The sequence below is a fragment of the Triticum aestivum genome, chromosome 6D (genome assembly GCF_018294505.1).
Source record: "Triticum aestivum cultivar Chinese Spring chromosome 6D, IWGSC CS RefSeq v2.1, whole genome shotgun sequence".
NCBI classification, from domain to species: Eukaryota; Viridiplantae; Streptophyta; class Magnoliopsida; order Poales; family Poaceae; genus Triticum; species Triticum aestivum.
Window position 1 is genome coordinate 361,319,803 of NC_057811.1, and position 19,073 is coordinate 361,338,875.

Genomic DNA, 19,073 nt, shown 5'->3' on the forward strand with positions numbered 1-19,073 from the left:
CCAATATAAGGGTTGACCAGTCGCTTCCCGCGGACATGCGTGGGCGGTGGAAGAGGAAGGAGAAGGGAAGCGGGCTGTGGAGTACGCCAGTTGCAGCACGAGCTCCAAGGAACGTCCATGCCAAACAATGCATAGTTGTACTGTATAGTCCAGCGGAGTATGAATTGGCCTTTAGGTTGCGTGTGGATGACATGGCTGCAACATGCAGGCTGCAGTTCGACAGCCTACCACTCCGCTTCACATGATTTGGTCGCGCAAGATTTGCATGCACGCATGTCACGCACGTACTTGTCGAAGGCATGCTCAAAAAAGGGCGACCAGGTCCGCTAGTCCGCGTTGGTCCATGCGCCCGGAAAACAACTAATCCCAGTCGCTGTAAATGTCGTGCGTGCTTTAATTCTGGGCTAGTGGATGGACGCGAACGTGCCGTACAACGAACCGCCCGCCAGCTCCCTAATCTCTATCTCTACTCTTATATTATACTAATAATAATCTATCTATCTATCTATCTCTATCTCTCTTCTACTACTTCTACTACTCTACTACTCTTATAAAAAACAGAGTTGGTGATGATGGTGTGCCTGCCATCCCGCAATATAGGCCGTCCGATTTATATCTGATGGATAGAAAGAAAACTATGGCAATTTTGCAAAAAAATACCCACACCCCCTCCCCATTTGCAAATAAGGCCTTCCCTCGTTCATCCTTTTCTCTCACAAGATAAACTACTCATACAAATGCATCTTTATGTTACGTGCAACGCACGAGGATGTTTCCTTGGACCTTGGGGTTCTCTCTAGCGCGGCATGGCCGTAGTTGCAAGTTGACGCCCCTTGAGATGCCGACGTTGAGGGGTACTCAGATTTTGGCCGATGAGCAGGTAAGTGATGAGTTTGATCACGTAGTAAATGCATTCTAAAGACTACATCCGTGTCCATTTCCTAATTCCCCCACTGTTTCACAGGTTACGCTTCGTGCCATTGGAGATTGGCTTACATATGTACGGGAGGGTACCAACATAAATTTGCACAACATTTACAATGGTGACACCGTTCCCGTAGAACCTTTGTCCAACATTGGGATCATCTATACATCGAGCCACCGCCAGAATTGGTATGATGGAACCATGGTGAGATTGAAGAAGATAGCAATCCCGGAAGCACCGATAAGGTCGTCCGCCAACCAAAATTACACTCTCATCACGGTGTTCGACATCGCGATTTCTTTCACGAACCCTGCACATGGCGGTCAAAGGTGGACGACCGAGAGAGCGCCGCTTCCCGGTGCACGCAACTGCTCCGCGTCGAGGCTGGCCATAGTTTGGATGAGTCTCCATCGTGGGGAGCCACACTAGCTGCGATGATATGGACTCCCGTTGCCCACAATTATGGATCGTTCCATCTATGAAGAACACGTGGGACTGGAACTATGAGACAGACATGTACCCAAGAGTGGACGTACGAACCTGAGTAATGTAGCGCGGTAAGTGAAGTAGAAAAGGCACAAATAGTATGAACATGCGTGGCATATAGGCATTTGTCTCTTACTACCACTAAATGTTGTACGTGCAATGCACGGTGATGTTATGATGTACGTGCCTAAGTACTCTACTACTACTATATTAATTGGAGGCACATATTAGGTTTTATATTTGTTTACGTGTATGCCCCGAGACCTTCCAACTAGACGTGTCTTTCTCTCCGGGTCGCACTTTGTATTGTTCATACCACTAGTACTACTACGTGTGGTCTCCGACCTAGAAGTGGAAGAACTGGAGACGCTCTACCACGCTATTCATGTCCCACTCCTTTCGCTGACGTGTGGGACATCCAGCACGTGTTGTGTTTGGCATTCCTTCGTCGTAAGAGTCGAGACGCTAGCATTCATCAAAAATAAAAAATAAATATAAATCAGCAGTGATAATATACCACACGGTTTCCTTGCTCCTCGATATCAGAAAGAATACTTCCGTTCGCCGACATGTCGGACGTCGACCATCCTGGTCCACTTGCCATGCACGCAGAACTCCAAGGGAGAGTCACCCCGGCCGTCGCGCCACAGTAATAATGACTAATGAGCCGTCAAATCACAGGCCCAACCTTTCCCACTGTGAAGTTGCTCGGACGAAGGAACCATCATGACTTCGTTGAATTCCGCTTCTTGAAGAAAACTACTGTACCACCAGTACTATACTCCAGCAGAGGCCTCCTTTGGTTCATAGGATAGGAATTTTTCCATTGAGTCTAGGCTAATGTACTAGTAATTTGCTCTAAAAACTACAGTAGTAACTAGTACGTACTAGTACATGCTCGTAATTAATTAAACAAACGTACGGGCGACACAGACACACACACTAACTACTAGTACTACTACTTCTCACATGTTGTCCATACACCGTCGTTCTCCTTCCCGACTTTCTCGGTGACACCCCACCGTGCTTGGATCTCCGCTGACCTCTCCGCAGCAGCGCGTGCGTCCTCTTCTTTCTTGCGGCAGCGGGCCTCTCTTTTCTTGAGTGCTTTCTGCCTTTTCCGCTCCCTCTGTGCGGCTTTGGCCACCTCTTGCTCTACCGCCCATTCGACCTTGGCAACTTCAAATTCCGCCCACGTAGGTGTGAGGTCGCGAGTGGCGATAAACTCGGCACAACGGGATGCCATCGCTTCCCTACCATTTTGTGTGCGGTCGTGGGCGGCAAGGAACTCGGCGCGGCAGGATGCCATCGCTTCCTTACCGGTTAGTGTGCGGCACGGTGGCATGAACGACGCTTGGTGAGAGCTCTGGGGTGGAGTGGCCGGACAACCGTATAGTGCATTGGTTTGTCAAGAGCTCAAGGACAGAAGATGAAGGAAATTTGGATTCCCCTTCAATCTTGGTCATTTATTACCAAGTAAAATGCATTGGCGGTCATCGAACTTGTCTTGATAGCTCACCTTGATCATTGTATACGAGATATGGTGATTATATGGTCACTGGCTCGGCGTATAGCTCCGTATTTGTCTGGTTGACCAGTCAAACAGTCTGCATGTGCCTCATTAGCTCGTGTTCTGTATCTATCTATCTATCTATCTATGCAGGCCTACCTGTGAGTGGATAAAGAAATAAAAACCAAAATTATGCGTATGTGAGGAATCAAACCACGGACTCGTCGCTGCAACGCACACTCGTCAGCCAAATGAAAATGAAATACTTTGCGTTAAATGCACAAACCGATTTTTTATATTATACGTGATTCATACATTAGCGCACACCATCCATAGAGGCAAGTAGCATGTACACGTGCAGACACTCACGCTCACGCTGTCAAACCATGCTAATGCATGCACGTCACCCTCTCAATCAAAGTCCTGCTCATGGCGCAATGCAAACAGCAAGCCCGTTACCTGCGCGCCCCGACGGTGCCTGACATTACTGTTTAGACGTTTGCTGGCGGCCTCCGCGAACACCGAGCATGTATTCACCTGGCTCAACACCAACGGTCATAATCGTGCTTGGGCGCCGAGCTGCTCGACATTAGCCATGGCTCTGCACACGAGGCGACGACGTGACTCGGCGCCTTGCTCCTGCATATCATCCATCACAACGACAATCTATAAAACAACCAAGCTAGAGAGGGTACTATGGTACCTATATATGTATCGTGAGGGACCGATCATAGTGCCACTGCACACGAGTGTGTGTTTGAACGATTCGTCCATTATTCGTAAGTTATGCATGGTTGTGTGGTGTCTAATGGTGGTCGTTGAAGGCTAGCTAGCGACAAGAGCGGTTGCATAGACACCTGGTTGTCAATACGTGCCGCATACGCTTCAAAGGCTCGTCATCCATGAGTTCGCATTTTACCACCATGCCAGCGTCCGACCGCCCTGGCCTACCGAAACCCCTTCCATCGCTAGCGCGTGCTTCCAGCCTGAAACGGTCACCGTCTCTCCAGAACATCAATGCCGCATTCACGGGACTTAACTGCAGGTGTAGTTGGTGTGTCACTAACATGCTGGCTAGATGCCTGTTGGGCCCACATGTTATTGACCCAACTGCACCTGCAGTTAAGTCACTGAAGCAGCGTCCGCATTCACGCCCGACGCGACCTCTCATTGGTGTCGGCATTGCAGCAGCGCGACGGCGAGAGAGCGCCACCCGTGCGGCATCCCTGTGCAAGCGACTGCTACGCGTTAACGACACCACGGCCATCCTTCCGTCCGCCACCCACATTAATGACATGAAATTGTCGACGAACCTACTCCAGCACCAGCCATCCATCCGTCTGCCGCGGCTCATTGCCATTCGCCCGCTATATTAACTTGAGCCCCAGCTCCCAGCCATACCCAAAGACCCACACTCATTCTCCTCCAGTCCCTTCCTTCTGTCGGCACTACTCCAACCATGGCCTCCTGGCGCTCCAAAGCTCTCTTGGACGTACTATTGCAGGAGCAGACGAAGGACATCGGCGGCTCCGCTCCGGGCGCGCTCCAAAGATCTCTTGGACGTACTGTCATAGGAGCAGACGAAGGAGATCGCCGGCTCCCCCCCGGCCGCCCTCCACCGCCACGACCACGAAGCCGGCGCGCGTGCACGGGCGCAACCGGCAGTGAGGAAGAGTAGTACACGGTAGGTCGCCGCCGCTCTGGTCCCAGGAAAGCCATCGCTCCTCCACTTAGTCGACGCCAAGCTTGGTGGGTTAAACATCGGCGGCCGATTAGCCGCTTGACGGTGATGTGGAGGCGAAAATCTTCAGAACCTTGTTCTCCGGAGGAGGAGGTTATCGAGGCGGAGCTGGACAAAGCCGAGGCGGATGTGGAGGAGGCAAAGGCAATGGCCGGCGTTCTCGGGGCTCATGGCCGGACATGGTGGTTGGGCGCCGACGATCGTTTAGATTAGGTTTACAGTAGGTTTCAGTATGGTTTGTGCAAAATATGTAATGAATTTCGTCCAGTTTATAGGAAAAGTTTTCGAAATGTAATGAATTTCATCCGGTTAATTTGAAATTTTCTTTGTTTGCATGAATTTCGTCCCGTTAGTACATATAGTTGTCGAAAGGTATGCGGGCAGCATTGGATGTTACGCTTTGCAAGTTCAAAAGGAAAAGGCGGCACAATTACGACTCGTACGCGTCGCATCCCCGACAGTCCGGCTCGGACGCCGCTCACCAGATGGAACACGCGTTGTCTTGCATTTTCACTGACATGTGGGACTGCAATTGAATAAACCGTCGATAGCCGAAATCTAATCGCTCGGCGGGCGTCGGCTCAGAAGAGAGAGACGGGGGAGGGAGAAGAGATCGCTCGCCCGCCGCGCACGGACTCCAAGAAATATATGGTTATAATGTGAGGCGGGCCATGCGGGAGTCCGGACCGCTTCCAAGCCCGCTTCTAACCGCCCTGGCCCACCAGAAAACCCCGCCCCCTCCTGCGCGCGCTCCCCCCTCAGACGCCAGCTGCCCGCATTCATAGCAAGTGATACTAGTAAAATACTGGGCTATTGACAAAGTCAAGGAGTGGGCTCTGCAAGAGCCCGTCTCTACATGTGCTCCTAGGTATAAAAAAACTAATTCTAAAAAAAATAGGTATAAAAAACAATTGTGTCTAAAAAAGAAAGGTAAAAACATTTGAGAGGAAATCAATAGAGAGAAAGTGAGAAAAAGTTGTAACCTTCAGTACAAAAGAAAGACACATCCGTGACATTTTCGGCCGAATGAATTTTTTTCTGTCATGCTTATGACACTTCTATGACGATAATTGTGACAAAACCCGGTATCATCGTAGATGTGGTGGGCTCCTACTTCTATGACAAAAAATCATGACAGAAAATGGGCTTTTCGTCCTGGGCGGGCCGGAGACGCAGCTGCATGACATTCTTTGGGCCATCCATGACGAAAAAACCCGTGGTAGAAGCGAGGGCGAGGAAAATATCGGGGAGTTCCCGGTTACGGTGGGTGGTCGGGGGTGCGCATTTCTCTCGTACACGTACGTGCCTGGGTGCGAGGCGTTGGGCTCTAACTGAACCCGAGCAATTGCACTGCAGGCTACGCATTATTGAACCCGTGTGATCGATCGATGGCTGTTAACTGAACCCGACCGAGCGATTCCTTCGCTACTGCCACTAACTAAAGCCGATCGATGCTTCCTCTTGATGAACAGTGAGCGTTGTCGGGGGGGTTGGATGATCAGTTCCCGGTGGGGGGTTGGATGAACAGGACCCCGTGGTAGTAGAGGCTGTTGCCGCTAGATGAACAGGACCCCGATCGAGCCGGTTTGGGGAGGATGAACAGGACCCCGTGGAGGGCTGGATGAAGACGACCCCGTCGAGGGCTGGTTGAACAGTAGCCGGTGGAGGGCTGGATGAACAATAGCCCGTGGAGGAGTGGTTGAACAGGACCCCGTGGAGAGGGCTGGTTGAATAGTGGCCGGTGGAGGAGCGGTGGAGGCTGGATGAACAGGAGCCCGTGGATGAACAGGCGCGGGTGGAGGCTAGAGGAGGTCGACGGTGGATGAATAGTTGCCCGTGGAGGCAGTTGACGGTGGAGATGAACAGTATCCCGTGGAGTCTCATTTTGCAGTACGCCACACCCCTCCCGATGAACAGGACCCCTGTTTCGACCGTAGCGCTCCAACACAAGTCCGTTTCCTCCGTTTTGCGGTACGCCACACCCCTCCCGATCAACAAGACCCCGCTTCGACCATAGGAGGTCCATGACAAGTCCGTTTCCTCCGTTTTGCGGTACGCCACACCCCTCCCGATCAACAAGACCCCGCTTCGACCGTGGTCGGTCGAACACAAGGCAGTTTCCTCTGTTCTGCGATACGCCAGGATTCGTTTCGATCGGCTGTTCTGTCCAAGCCGGTTGGCTCCCGATGAACATGACGTATTCTGTTGCCTCCCGATGAACATGACACATTATGTTGCCTCCCGATGAACACGACGATGACACAGTTTCTCCGTTCCGACCCAGCCATATACACGAGCCCTGGCCATACGTATGCGCGAGTAGGCGTTCGAGACCCCGCCCGTATGTATGTACATGGCCGTATTTACTTTCTTGCACCCTGGCCGCTATACGTACATGTACACGATATTAACGGGACTGCGTGACATGCTACGTGCGCGCCTCTACTACGACACGTGCCCTTCCTTACACGGCCACGGTTCATTGCTGTAGCCTGCAGACAGACCGATCGACCAGTATGTACGTACATGTTCGCGACCAGAATGACAACGCTACATACGCTTTGACCTGGTGGGTCCCGACTATCAGGCACTTCCTTGCGTGCGAAGATGTAGTTGGTGGGTCCCAGCAGTCAGGGGCGAATCATATTTTTTGCCCGTAATATGGATGCACTTTCTTGCATGCGAAGATGTAGCTAGTGGGTCCCAGCAGTCAGGGGGGAAACGTTTTTTTCACGAAATATGGTGGCCGGTCCGGTGGGTCCCTGCTGTCAGGTGGAGGAATAATATTTTCCGTGTAATAAGGAGGCACTTCCTTGCTGCGGCCGTGGACCCAGCTATCAGCCTCTCCACGTACAATACTCTTCCGAAGGAAGTCATTCCTTGACCACGCCACGCTGAGAGCACCAGGGTGGTGGACGACGGCAAGGCCTAGGAAGAGGACGACGTGGAGCCGGGGAAGACGCGGTAGCGGATGCCCATGCGGAGAGGAGTACGAGGGTTCACTGGTTCAGTTGCGGTGTGAGGCTGCCGTCGCTGCAGAATAACAGGGGTTGTGGGTGAGTAGAGGGATGGCCTGGCCAGTGCTGGGAGTAGTAGGGGGCGGTGAGGCCTCCGCGGCAGCACACGGCCATGGGAGGCAGGAGCAGGTGACACGACCGGCACTGCTTTGGGCGGCTGGAGCAAGAAGACCAGAGGTTGAAGAAGCATTATGGCCGTTGGATGGACATCGTACGGTCACTGGAGCTAGAATCGTTCATATTGACTAAGTTGACAAAGCCCTCCGTCCGCGTCAACTTAGTAGGCCCACAAGTCAGCCTCCCATATAGTGGGTCCCAGCTAGCAGGGCGAGTATTCATTTTTTTGTGCGTAATGAGGAAGCACTTCCTTGCGCGCGAAGATATAGCTGGTGGGTCCGAGCTATCAGCGGCAGGAACGTTTTTTTTTGCGAAATATAGAGGCCCTTCTGGTGGGTCCCAGATGTCAGGTGGAGGAATCATTATTTTGCGCGTAATAAGGAGGCATTTCCTTGTGTGCGGCCGTGGACCGAGCTGTCAACCTCTCTAGTACAGTCCACTTCCGATGGATGTCGTTCGTTGACCATGTTGACCACGCCGCACCGAGAGCACCAGGGCGGTGGATGACAGTGAGGCCTACGAAGGGAACAACACTGAGCCGGGGAAGACACGATAGTGGCTGCCCACGCGGTGGGGAGTATGAGGGTTGATTGGTTCGGCTGCCGTCGCCGGAAAATAACAGGAGGTGTGGGTGAGTAGAGGGATAGATAGGCCAGGGATGCGAGTATTGTGGGGCCGTGAGGCCTGCCCAGCAGCACAGCCGGCCACGGGAGGCGGGAGCAGGCGGTTCCACCGGCGCTGGTTTGGGCGGCTAGAGTAGGAAGATCAGAGACTGAAGAAGCACGATTGCCGTTAGATTAACATCTAACGGTCTGACGCTGGTAGAGTTGAATGTTGACTAAGTTTCTTTTTTGAGAAACCTTGTGTACGCATGAACTTAGTAGGCCCACAAGTCAGCCTCCAAATCTGTGGCAGACAACATAGAGCCCATTCGCTATTTTTTTAATAATTTGCAACCCATTTGCTAATTCTTAAGTAATTTATTACAGCCCATTTTCTGCCCAGGACCACAGTCAAAAAGTTCAACCTTATTTTGCATATTTTGGTGGAGTCCGAACTGTTGTAATCCCGAAATGATAAACATTTTTTTAAGAACTTATTGATTTGCCAAAAAATCATTTTGTTTTTGTAAGCAAATAAGACGTGGGACAATTGAGTTGGTTTAAGGGAAAACCGGTGGTAAAAAAATCAGCGCTGGGAGGGAAACCAACAACGAAAATAAGGATGTAAATATGAAAAGGAACTTTATTTTCAATATAATGATATGTTTATATGAACTAGTAAAAGTATAGGTAGAGATTAGAAAACGGAAGTAGGACATGGCGTTTCAAGAGGAAAATAGAACTGGGCTGTGTGTTTGATTCAGTAAAAAAACTACATGCGGATGTTGTAAGACAAAATATAACTAACGCTGGCGGGCCAGAGGCCAGTAGATACCTGCTAGATCTTTGTGCCCCGTTGTCGTCATGGGCTGGGCCTGTTAAAAACAAAACCAAGCCTGGGCAGTCTACAGCCCAGTTTAAACTTGCTCGACCTGAAAAAACAATATACCTGCTTAATAAATGAGAGAATTCTGCAAGTACAGACTGATAACTGGGATGCAGCAGGTATATTGTTTTTTCATCGTGATAATAAGTGCATGCACTTGTTTCAAAAATAATTGGAGAACTGGGAATTCAAACGGCAGGTGCTTATGCTACCCATCAAATAAAAATCAGGTGCCTGAAAATTCGTTTCGAAACAAATGATTCAGCTTTATATCCACGTCGACCCTCGGCATGATGGTTGGAAGCAAATGCCAAGTTCATACCAAAAGAACATTAACAACAATACCAACTTGCGGACGACAAGGTAGTACAAGTACCAATACCAAACTAACTTATAATCTTTTTAGTCCTGGCCCTAGTGTTCGTCTGGTAGAAAATCTTGCAGAGGACCAGCTCCCGCTCCTTCTCTTGCTCCAAGTCCCCGAGGTGGTACTGGTACATCACCCAGTTGGTCCTCTGCTGGTCGAAGTTCTTGTTGGTGTGCAGCACCAGAACCTTTTTGCTGCCCGTCTGCCGGTCGTTGACCATCACCAGCAAGGTATTGCCGGTCTTGTGCCACATCGCGTGCATGCCGCACTCCGACTGTATCTTGCAACGCGTCCACGTGCCCCTTTTGAACGCCCTGGAATTGCGCTGGAAGAAATGCTTGCTTAGGCCACTCTGTGTGATACCTGCAGTATTGTTGAATACAGGTTTTAGTGTACGTAGTTGGCATTTTCATAACATCTTTGGCATGTTGCAGTCACTTGTTTCACTTTTTATTAACTGTCAAATTGTAATTGCTTCACTAGGTCTGCGTCTAAAAAGAAAAATAGAGCTATAAACAAAGTAATATGTTTGTGCAAGTAGACGGCCGATCGGTGTCTTACCTGGAAGTTTCTCAGGATGGGTGAGCATATGCCGTGCTCGCTGTCGATGGTTGGTATGAACAAATCGATGAGAGGGTGAGATCTCGTGTTGTCAGCACTCACTTTGGCCTCAAGGTGCTCGATCAGCTCCTGATCCATGGGATTGAACTTGACGCCAGTAGGCAGCACCGGCGAATCCTTCTTGGACATGCATCGGTTAATTCCAGTTATATGGTACTCAATGTATGATCAATCGACTGTTTTAAGTGAATGATGAAAGATTTCGACAGATAAGTGGTACTCCAATTCTGAAGTCCACAATACCCGAACACGCCGTCGGGATTCTTGTGTCACCTCACACGCAACGTGTTGTCACGTCAATTCAATGTGTGGACATGATGAATAATTTGACCGACGTATACTAGTACTGCTACTGTACTACTTACTAGTCGTATTTAGTATAGAGGACTAGTACAAATTTAGAAATGGAGTAAGAAGTTACAAGGCTGTGCGATAGACTTTGTAGGCTACACGAGTAATACAAAATATAATTCCAATTGGACAACACTTTCACCAACAAGTATGCACTTGAAGCCTAACAACAATACATAATATCCAACAGAAGAGGGTCATGCTACAGCAGCAGGATACATGGCTCAATCTAGATATCAGTACGAATCAAGTTGTGCATATTTGCTGTTGGCATGAACCACATCGCCGCATGTCGGGTTTGCAAAAGCCATCCATCGATGGAAGCTTGATGCCTTACACACACTGAAGATTATCTGGCAACAAGTTGAGTCGACGAATCTCTGGATATGGTGATTCATGAAACCTAGGGTATGATGTGTAAACACAGTTCCCCCTGGCGAATGGAAGTTGCATAGCACTATAATCATCGCTGGTAATATGATCGATGATTGGTTGGATGATCGGATAATTGAGCCCGAGGAACATGGAGTGGTTGCCAAGGCTGTAAACCCGCCTCCAGTTGAATACGCCTGGCCCAACGGAGCTGGGATCTTTCTCGAACACGAAGGAGCCATAGCCATCAATGTCACGAACGCTCCAGGCATTGTACTACATGTGGTTTGATGTAATGGTTTAGTCAATTTGGTACGTGCGAATGAGCATCAAATGACCGCCGTCAGATGAACGAGTGATAAACCACCACCCATCGGCTGGTATGATTCCAGGTCCTAGAATCATGAAGGACAGAGCATTTGCGTCTACTGCAACAATTCAAATTGGAGACCAAAATGACAAAAATAAACAATCATGTTTAAAGTATTGTGGAATTAAGATTATTATAACAGTGACACCTATCATAGACAGAGAATTGCAATGTCGTGGTCATAATCATACCCCAAGTTAAAAAGCCAATGGCTTTCATATTCTAGCAATATGTCATGGTTCAAACATCATGGAACAATGAGATGAAAATAGCTATGACAGGGCCTACTCATATTCTACCATAGCACTTACTACTGTTCTCATATCAACTCTAAGCAATAACATGCGTTGTTAGAAAAATCTTGGAAATGAGAGTAACATATAGCAATCATGAGGTTATGATCATAATATCTATTCTAACAATCATTAGATGCCAATTGTTCTCATATCAACTCTAACAATAACATGTGTGGTCATAAAAATCTAGAAAATGAGAGGAACATATGGCAATGATGTGGTTATAGACATACTATCTATTCTAAATTTGTAACAATGAACAGGCAGTCGTATTCATAAGGTAAAGACGAGATGCGATAGAACAATTACACTATGATAGATTCCACCAGTATAGGCAGCCAATCTTTGCGTCGACCGCGTAAACGATGCCATCGTGCACTATAGCATCAGACAAAAATGTTGCCTCAACAGGATTGACGATGAGCCATAACCATGTATGGCGATAGGATTCCCGATAGCTTGTAATCCATGTAGTCTTCTGATGGTGTGGGCACTTCGTAGATTACAACTTTCAGCAAACAGAGGTCGAGCCAAAAGCTTGACGCGTCTCGTGTGTAGTAGGGAGCAGTGTCCGGCGGGCCGCGAGGCTCGATGGCGGCGGTATCCAATGATGGAAGGGTGATCTCTCGCTGGGTGTAGATATCCATGAGATGCCACGGACTACCTGATTGGTGGATGAGGACGATCCAGTTGGCCTTCATGCCAGCCCAGTAGTGGCCGCGCATGAAGGACAGGTGGAAGGGTAGTGGTAGCATGTCGAGGGGCACCACGGCAACCTCCATAGGATCGTCAAGTCGGTGTCTGGGCCACCTGCGAGGATCGGGCATCAGCAAGCAGGGTGTCTTGAAAAGAGCCGGCTGGTTGCAGACGAGTAGACGGTACAAAGACACCGAGCATGCGGCCAGACGGACGGTGCCGAGCAGGTCCATACGATTACAGATCTGCTCCAAGAGAACATCGGGAAGGGAATTCCAATCGCGGCTCTGCGTGTCAGTTGGTTCTGCCATAGGGTTCTTTAGGGTGCTGAGTGATTGGGGTTTTCTGTGCCTGCGAGCGCATCGGGGAAGTGGATTTGGGCGGGCGAGCGAAGAAGATGGCGTGTGTGGCCGAGCAGTGAGCGGGGGGAAATGGTGTGCGGCCGATGATGGGGAAGAGAGGAGGAAGAAGAGGATAGGAGGAAGAAGAAGAGAGGAGGAAGAAGAGTGAAAGACGGGGAAGAAAGTGCATTAAATCTCAATTCTACTAGTACTACTACCAGGATATACCGTCCTTCGGAGTGTAAATAGTTATGCCGATGACATGTGGGTCTACCTCAAGAGGGACCATATGTCAGTTAATGGAGGAGAGAGGTGCGTAGGCATATTTGCGGAAGCGTGCTCCACTGGCAAACATGATGGCAGTACCGGGTAAGGCTGATTTAGTAACACCAACACACTGGTTCAGCTTATTAATTAAGTGTCCCATCTGCTGGAGCGTGTATTGTCACTTCACTATGAAGACTAGCTGAATAGGTCTCTCTGACCGAGATGGGGAATAATGGATCACGAAGACTTCCTATCTACAGTATCCCTATGCCTGTACGCTCATCCTATCCAACAAGATGAAACATTGGCCAAGGCACCCGGCACCAATAATGTAGGAGTACTAGTACTACCTCCTTTCCAATGATGAGTGGTGGAATAATTTTTGTAGTTTGCAAAAACACTCAATTAATGCACTGCACTCGTTTTCCTCAAAATTTAATGTTTACCATTGCATTAATTTTGTGTCAAACTTTGACCATCTACTCCTCCATCCATGTGAATAAGTGATCTTTGGTTGTGTACCGTGACCAAGGAGGGAAAAACAAGAGAACTTAATGTTTATTTGCTACTCCCTCCGTTCCTAAATATAGTCTTTTTAGACATTCAAATGGAATACAACATACGGATGTATGTAGACATATTTTAGAGTGTAGATTCACTCATTTTGCTCCGTACACAGTGACTTGTTGAAATCTCTAGAAAGACAAATACTCCATATTTGGGAACAGAGGGAGGCTTTTACTCCGTATTTGGGAACAGAGGGAGTATCACCATATGAAGGGAACAGAGGAAGCTTGAAATATGAACATGTCAATGGGAGGGAGTAAAAGCCTCATGCATGTATGCATGCATGCAACATGCAACACTCACACGTACACATGGACGCACGCAACACTCACGCACCCATGCGACACACAACACATGACACAACACACACGCTCATGCTCAAGTGCTCAACCTACTCCCTACGTCCGTGAAAGACTGTACATTTAGAGATTTACACATTGACCAACGCATAATTAAAGCCCAAAAGTAGCAGACTTATGTGTGCATGCGACAATTGAGAGAAGAAGATTAAATGAAGGTTATTGCATGTTGTAATTAAGGATAGACATGTAGCCTATAGCTAGAGCACAAGTTGGTGCATTAGTCAATCAATATCGATTTAGATTAAAGGCTAAATGCATTGGAAGTGTAGATGTACACACTTTGTTTTTTAGCCGATGTACACACTTTGTTGGAAGACCGAGGGAGTACACGTGCACGCACTCACATACACAGCCAAGGTCGTTCGCGCGGAAGGGTTGGACTCCTGTCACGCCTGCGTAAAGTTTTGTTTAACTGATTTCTTTGCTCTGCCACCTGACAGGTGGGACCTAGAAACCAGGTGACAATTTAACCAGTCAACAAATTGCCACGTCGACTATGTGGCCAGTCAGTAGGGTGCAATACAGTGCTCTATGATGAGCTAGTGATCGTATAATCACCGCAAAACTATATATAGTGACCGTAAAGAGCGTATTGTTACATACATTGACCGCCAGTGTATTTTTCTTGTTTCAAATTAAGCCATATTAACCGGAAAGGACGCAGTATGGACTAGTACTAGTACTGCTTTGATGTGTCCCATCAACTCGCCGAATGAGGAGAAGCTTGCTTACTATGCCTCTCCCTCGCCCACGCACGTGGGGGCTCACAGGACGAGGAGAGGGTTTTGACTACAGCGCCCTCTCCCTCTCCCTCTCCCTCGCCCTTGCCCTCGCGGTGGACGTGCAGCAGTTCAATCGGTGTCAGATTGCCAGAAGCATATTGTACTGTAGTATCATCATTGTTGGACCTTCCGAAGAGGCAAAGAGCCTAGTGCAAGGTTCACACGAGTACGAACTGTTGAACCACCCGAAGAGGCAAAGAGCCAAGCGCAAGGTTTTATAGGAGCTGTCATCCTAGTAGGAGTATACTACAACTATAGCGAACGATGCTACTGTATGATGCCGCCACGTCACCTATATCCAAAGCTGTGCCACCTTTTTTCTCAAAGAGCGTGTTGGCACTACAAAGAAAAAGACACATCCGTGACATTTTGAGCCGAATGAAATTTTTTTCTGTCATACATATGACACTTCTATGATGATAATTGTGACAAAACCCGGTATCATCATAGATGTGGTGGGCTCCTACTTCTATGACAAAAAATCATGACCGAAAATGGGCTTTTCGTCCTGGGCGGGCCGGAGACGCAGCTGCATGACATTCTTTGGGCCGTCCATGACGGAAAAAACCGTGGTAGTAGCGAGGGCGAGGAAAATTTCGGGGAGTTCCCGGTTACGGTGGGAGGTCGGGGGCCGAGCGATGCGCGTTTCTCTTGTACACGTACGCGCGTGTGTGCGAGGCGTTGGCTCTAACTGAACCCGAGCGAGGCGTTGGGCTCTAGTTGAACCCGAGCGATTGCACTGCAGGCTACGCGTTACTGAACCCGAGCGATCGATCGATGGTTGTTAACTAAACCCGATCGAGCGATTCCTTCGCTACTGCTACTAACTGAAGCCGATCGATGCTGCCTCTGGGATGAACAGTGAGCGTTGCGGGGGGGGGGTGGATGAACAGTGAGAGGTGGCATTGCCTCTGGATGAACAGGACCCCGTGGTGTGGTGGAGGGCTGGATGAATAGTAGACGGTGGAGGGGTGCCTGTGGAGCGGTGGTTGAACAGGACCCCGTGGTGTGGAGGGCTGGATGAACAGTAGACGGTGGAGGGTGCCCGTGGAGGGGTGGTTGAACAGTAGCCGGTGGAGTAGCGCGCGGTGAAGGTTGGATGAACAGGAGCCCGTGGAGGCTGGAGGAGGTCGACGGTAGCCCGTGGAGGCTGGAGGAGGTCGACGGTGGAGATGAACAGTATCCCGTGGAGTCCCGTTTTGCAGTACGCCACACCCCTCCCGATGAACAGGACCCCCGTTTCGACCGTAGGAGGTCCGTTTCGTCCGTTTTGCGGTACGCCACACCCCTCCCGATCAACAGGACCCCCGTTTCGACCGTAGGAGGTCTGTTTCCTCCGTTTTGCGGTACGCCACAGCCCTCCCGATCAACAGGACCCCCGTTTCGAACGTAGGAGGTCCGTTTCCTCTGTTTTGCGGTACGCCACACTCCTCCCGATCAACAGGACCCCCGTTTCGACCGTAGGAGGTCCGTTTCCTCCGTTTTGCGGTACGCCACACCCCTCCCCATGAACACGACGCATTCCGTTGCCTCCCCATGAACACGACGCATTCCGTTGCCTCCCCATGAACACGACGACGACGCTGTTTCTCCGTTCCGACCCAGCCATGTACACGAGCCCTGGCCATACGTATGCGTGAGTAGGCATTCGAGACCCCGCCCGTATGTACACATATGTGGCCGTATTTTCTTTCTTGCACCCTGGCCGCTGTACGTACGTGTACATGCTACGTGCGCGCCTCTACTATGACACGTACGCGCCTCTACTACGACACGTGCGCGCCTCTACATCCACCAGTATATATGTACGTACACGTTCCCGACCAGAATGACAACGCCACGTACGCTTCGACCAGGTGGGTCCCAACTGTCAAGCCCTTCCTTGCCTGCGAAGATGTAGCTGGTGGGTCCCAGCAGTCAGGGGGGCGAATCGTTTTTTTTTGCCCGGACGCACTTCCTTGCGTGCGAAGATGTAGCTGGTGGGTCCCAGCAGTCAGGGGCAAACGTTTTTTTCGCGAAATACAGTAGCCTGTCCGGTGGGTCCCTGCTGTCAGGTGGAGGAATAATTATTTTGCACATAATAAGGAGGCACTTCCTTGCTGCGGCCCTGGACCCAGCTGTCAGCCTCTCCACGTACAGTCCACGTCCGATGGAAGCCGTTCCTTGACCACGTTCACCATGCCGCGCCGAGAGCACCAGGGCGGTGGACGACGGCGAGGCCTGGGAAGGGGACGACGCGGAGCCGAGGAAGACGCGGCAGTGGATGCCCACGCGTAGAGGAGTACGAGGGTTCACTGGTTCGCTGCGGTGTGAGGCTGCCGTCACCGCAGAATAACAGGGGGTGTCGGTGAGTAGAGGGATGGCCTGGTCAGCGGTGAGGCCTCCGCCACATCGCAGCCGGCCACGGGAGGCAGGAGCACGAGGCACGACCGGCGCTGGTTTGGGCGGCTGGAGCAAGAAGACCAGAGGTTGAAGAAGCACTACGGCTGTTGGATGAACATCGTACGGTCACTGTAGCTAGAATCGTGCATATTGACTAAGTTGACAAAGCCCTCCGACCCGTCAACTTAGTAGGCCCACAAGTCAGCCTGCCACTATACTGGGTCCCAACTAACAGGGGGAGCATTCATTTTTTTGTGCGTAATAAGGAGGCACTTCCTTGCGTGCGAAGATATAGCTGGTGGGTCCAAGCTGTCAGCGGCGGTAACGTTTTTTCACGAAATACAGAGGCCCTTTCGATGGGTCCCTGATGTCAGGTGGAGGAATCATTATTTTGCGCGTAATAAGGAGGCATTTCCTTGCGTGCGGCCGTGGACCCAGTTGTCGGCCTCTCCACGTACAGTCCACTTCAGATGCATGTCGGTCGTTGACCACGTTGACCAGGCCGCGCCGACAGCACCAGGGCGGTGGACGACGGCGAGGACTAGGAAGGGAATGACACGGAGGCAGTGAAGACTCGGCAGTTGTTTCCCACGCGGAGGGGAGTACGACTGTACGAGGGTTTACTGGTTCGTCTGCCGTCGCCGGAGAATAACAACAGGTGTGGGTGAGTAGAGGGATGGCTAGGCTAGCGATGGGAGTACGGTGGGGCGGTGAGGCCTGCGCGGCAGCAGAGCCGGCCGCGGGGAGGAGGGAGCAGGCAGTCCCGCCGGCGCTTGTTTGAGCGGCTGGAGCAGGAAGAGCAGAGATTGAAGAAGCACGACGGCCGTTGGATGGCCATCCAACAGTCACTGCTTGTGCGTCAACCTTTTTTTAGGAAAGCCTCAAATCTGTGGAAAACAGCATACAGCCCATCTGCCATTATTTCTAATAATTTACAGCCCATTTGCTAATTATTAAGGTTTTTTTGGAGCCCATATTCTTTTTGTTAGCATTACAGCCCATATTGTGGCCACGGTTAAAAAATTATACGAAATTTTGCATATTTCGGTGCGGTCCGAACTGTTTTTAATCCCGAAATTTCGACTCACATTCAAACTGATTTTAAAAATAAATGTATATCAATATAAAATCCAACAAATTCTCCACGCATAAAAATTAATGTAATTTAAAATCTCGAAATGAAAAAAAAGATATTTGAAACTAATTGCCGGTTTGATGTGTTTTAAAAATGTACAGCCCATTTCTCATTACTGATGGGCCATTTTCTCGGCCAGCCGAATGAAAGCTCTCCTCGTCTTGAAAGATTTGCAGCCCAACAGGCCTGACAAAGCGACTTACTTGGCAAATCACAAAAAAACTGGGCTGTGGCCGTGGACCCAGCTGTCAGCCTCTCCACGTACCGTACTCTTCCGATGGAAGTCCTTCCTTGACCACGTTGACCACGCCGCGCGGAGAGCACCACCGCAGTGGACGACGGCGAGGCCTAGGAAGGGGACGACGCGGAGCCGGGGAAGACGCGGCAGTGGAAGCCCGCGTGGAGAGGAGTACGAGGGTTCACTGGTTCGGCTGCGGTGGGAGGCTGCCGTCGCCGGAGGGCCTGGCCAGCGGTGGGAATAGTAGGGGGTGGTGAGGCCTCCGCGGCAGCACAGCCGGCCACGGGAGGCAGGAGCATGCGGCACAACCGGCGCTGCTTTGGGCGGCTGGAGCAAGAAGACCAGAGGTTGAAGAAGCAGTACGGCCGTTGGATGGACATCGTACGGTCACTGGAGCTAGAATCGTTCATATTGACTAAGTTGACAAAGCCCTTCTTCCCCGTCAACTTAGTAGGCCCACAAGTCAGCCTCCCACCAAGGTGGATCCCAGCTAGCCGGGGGAGTATCATTTTTTTGTGCGTAATAAGGAGGCACTTCCTGTGGGTCCGAGCTGACAGCGGGGGGAACGTTTTTTTCGCGAAATACGGTGGCCCGTCGGGTGGGTCCCAGCAGTCAGGGGGCAAACGTTGTTTTCGCAAAATA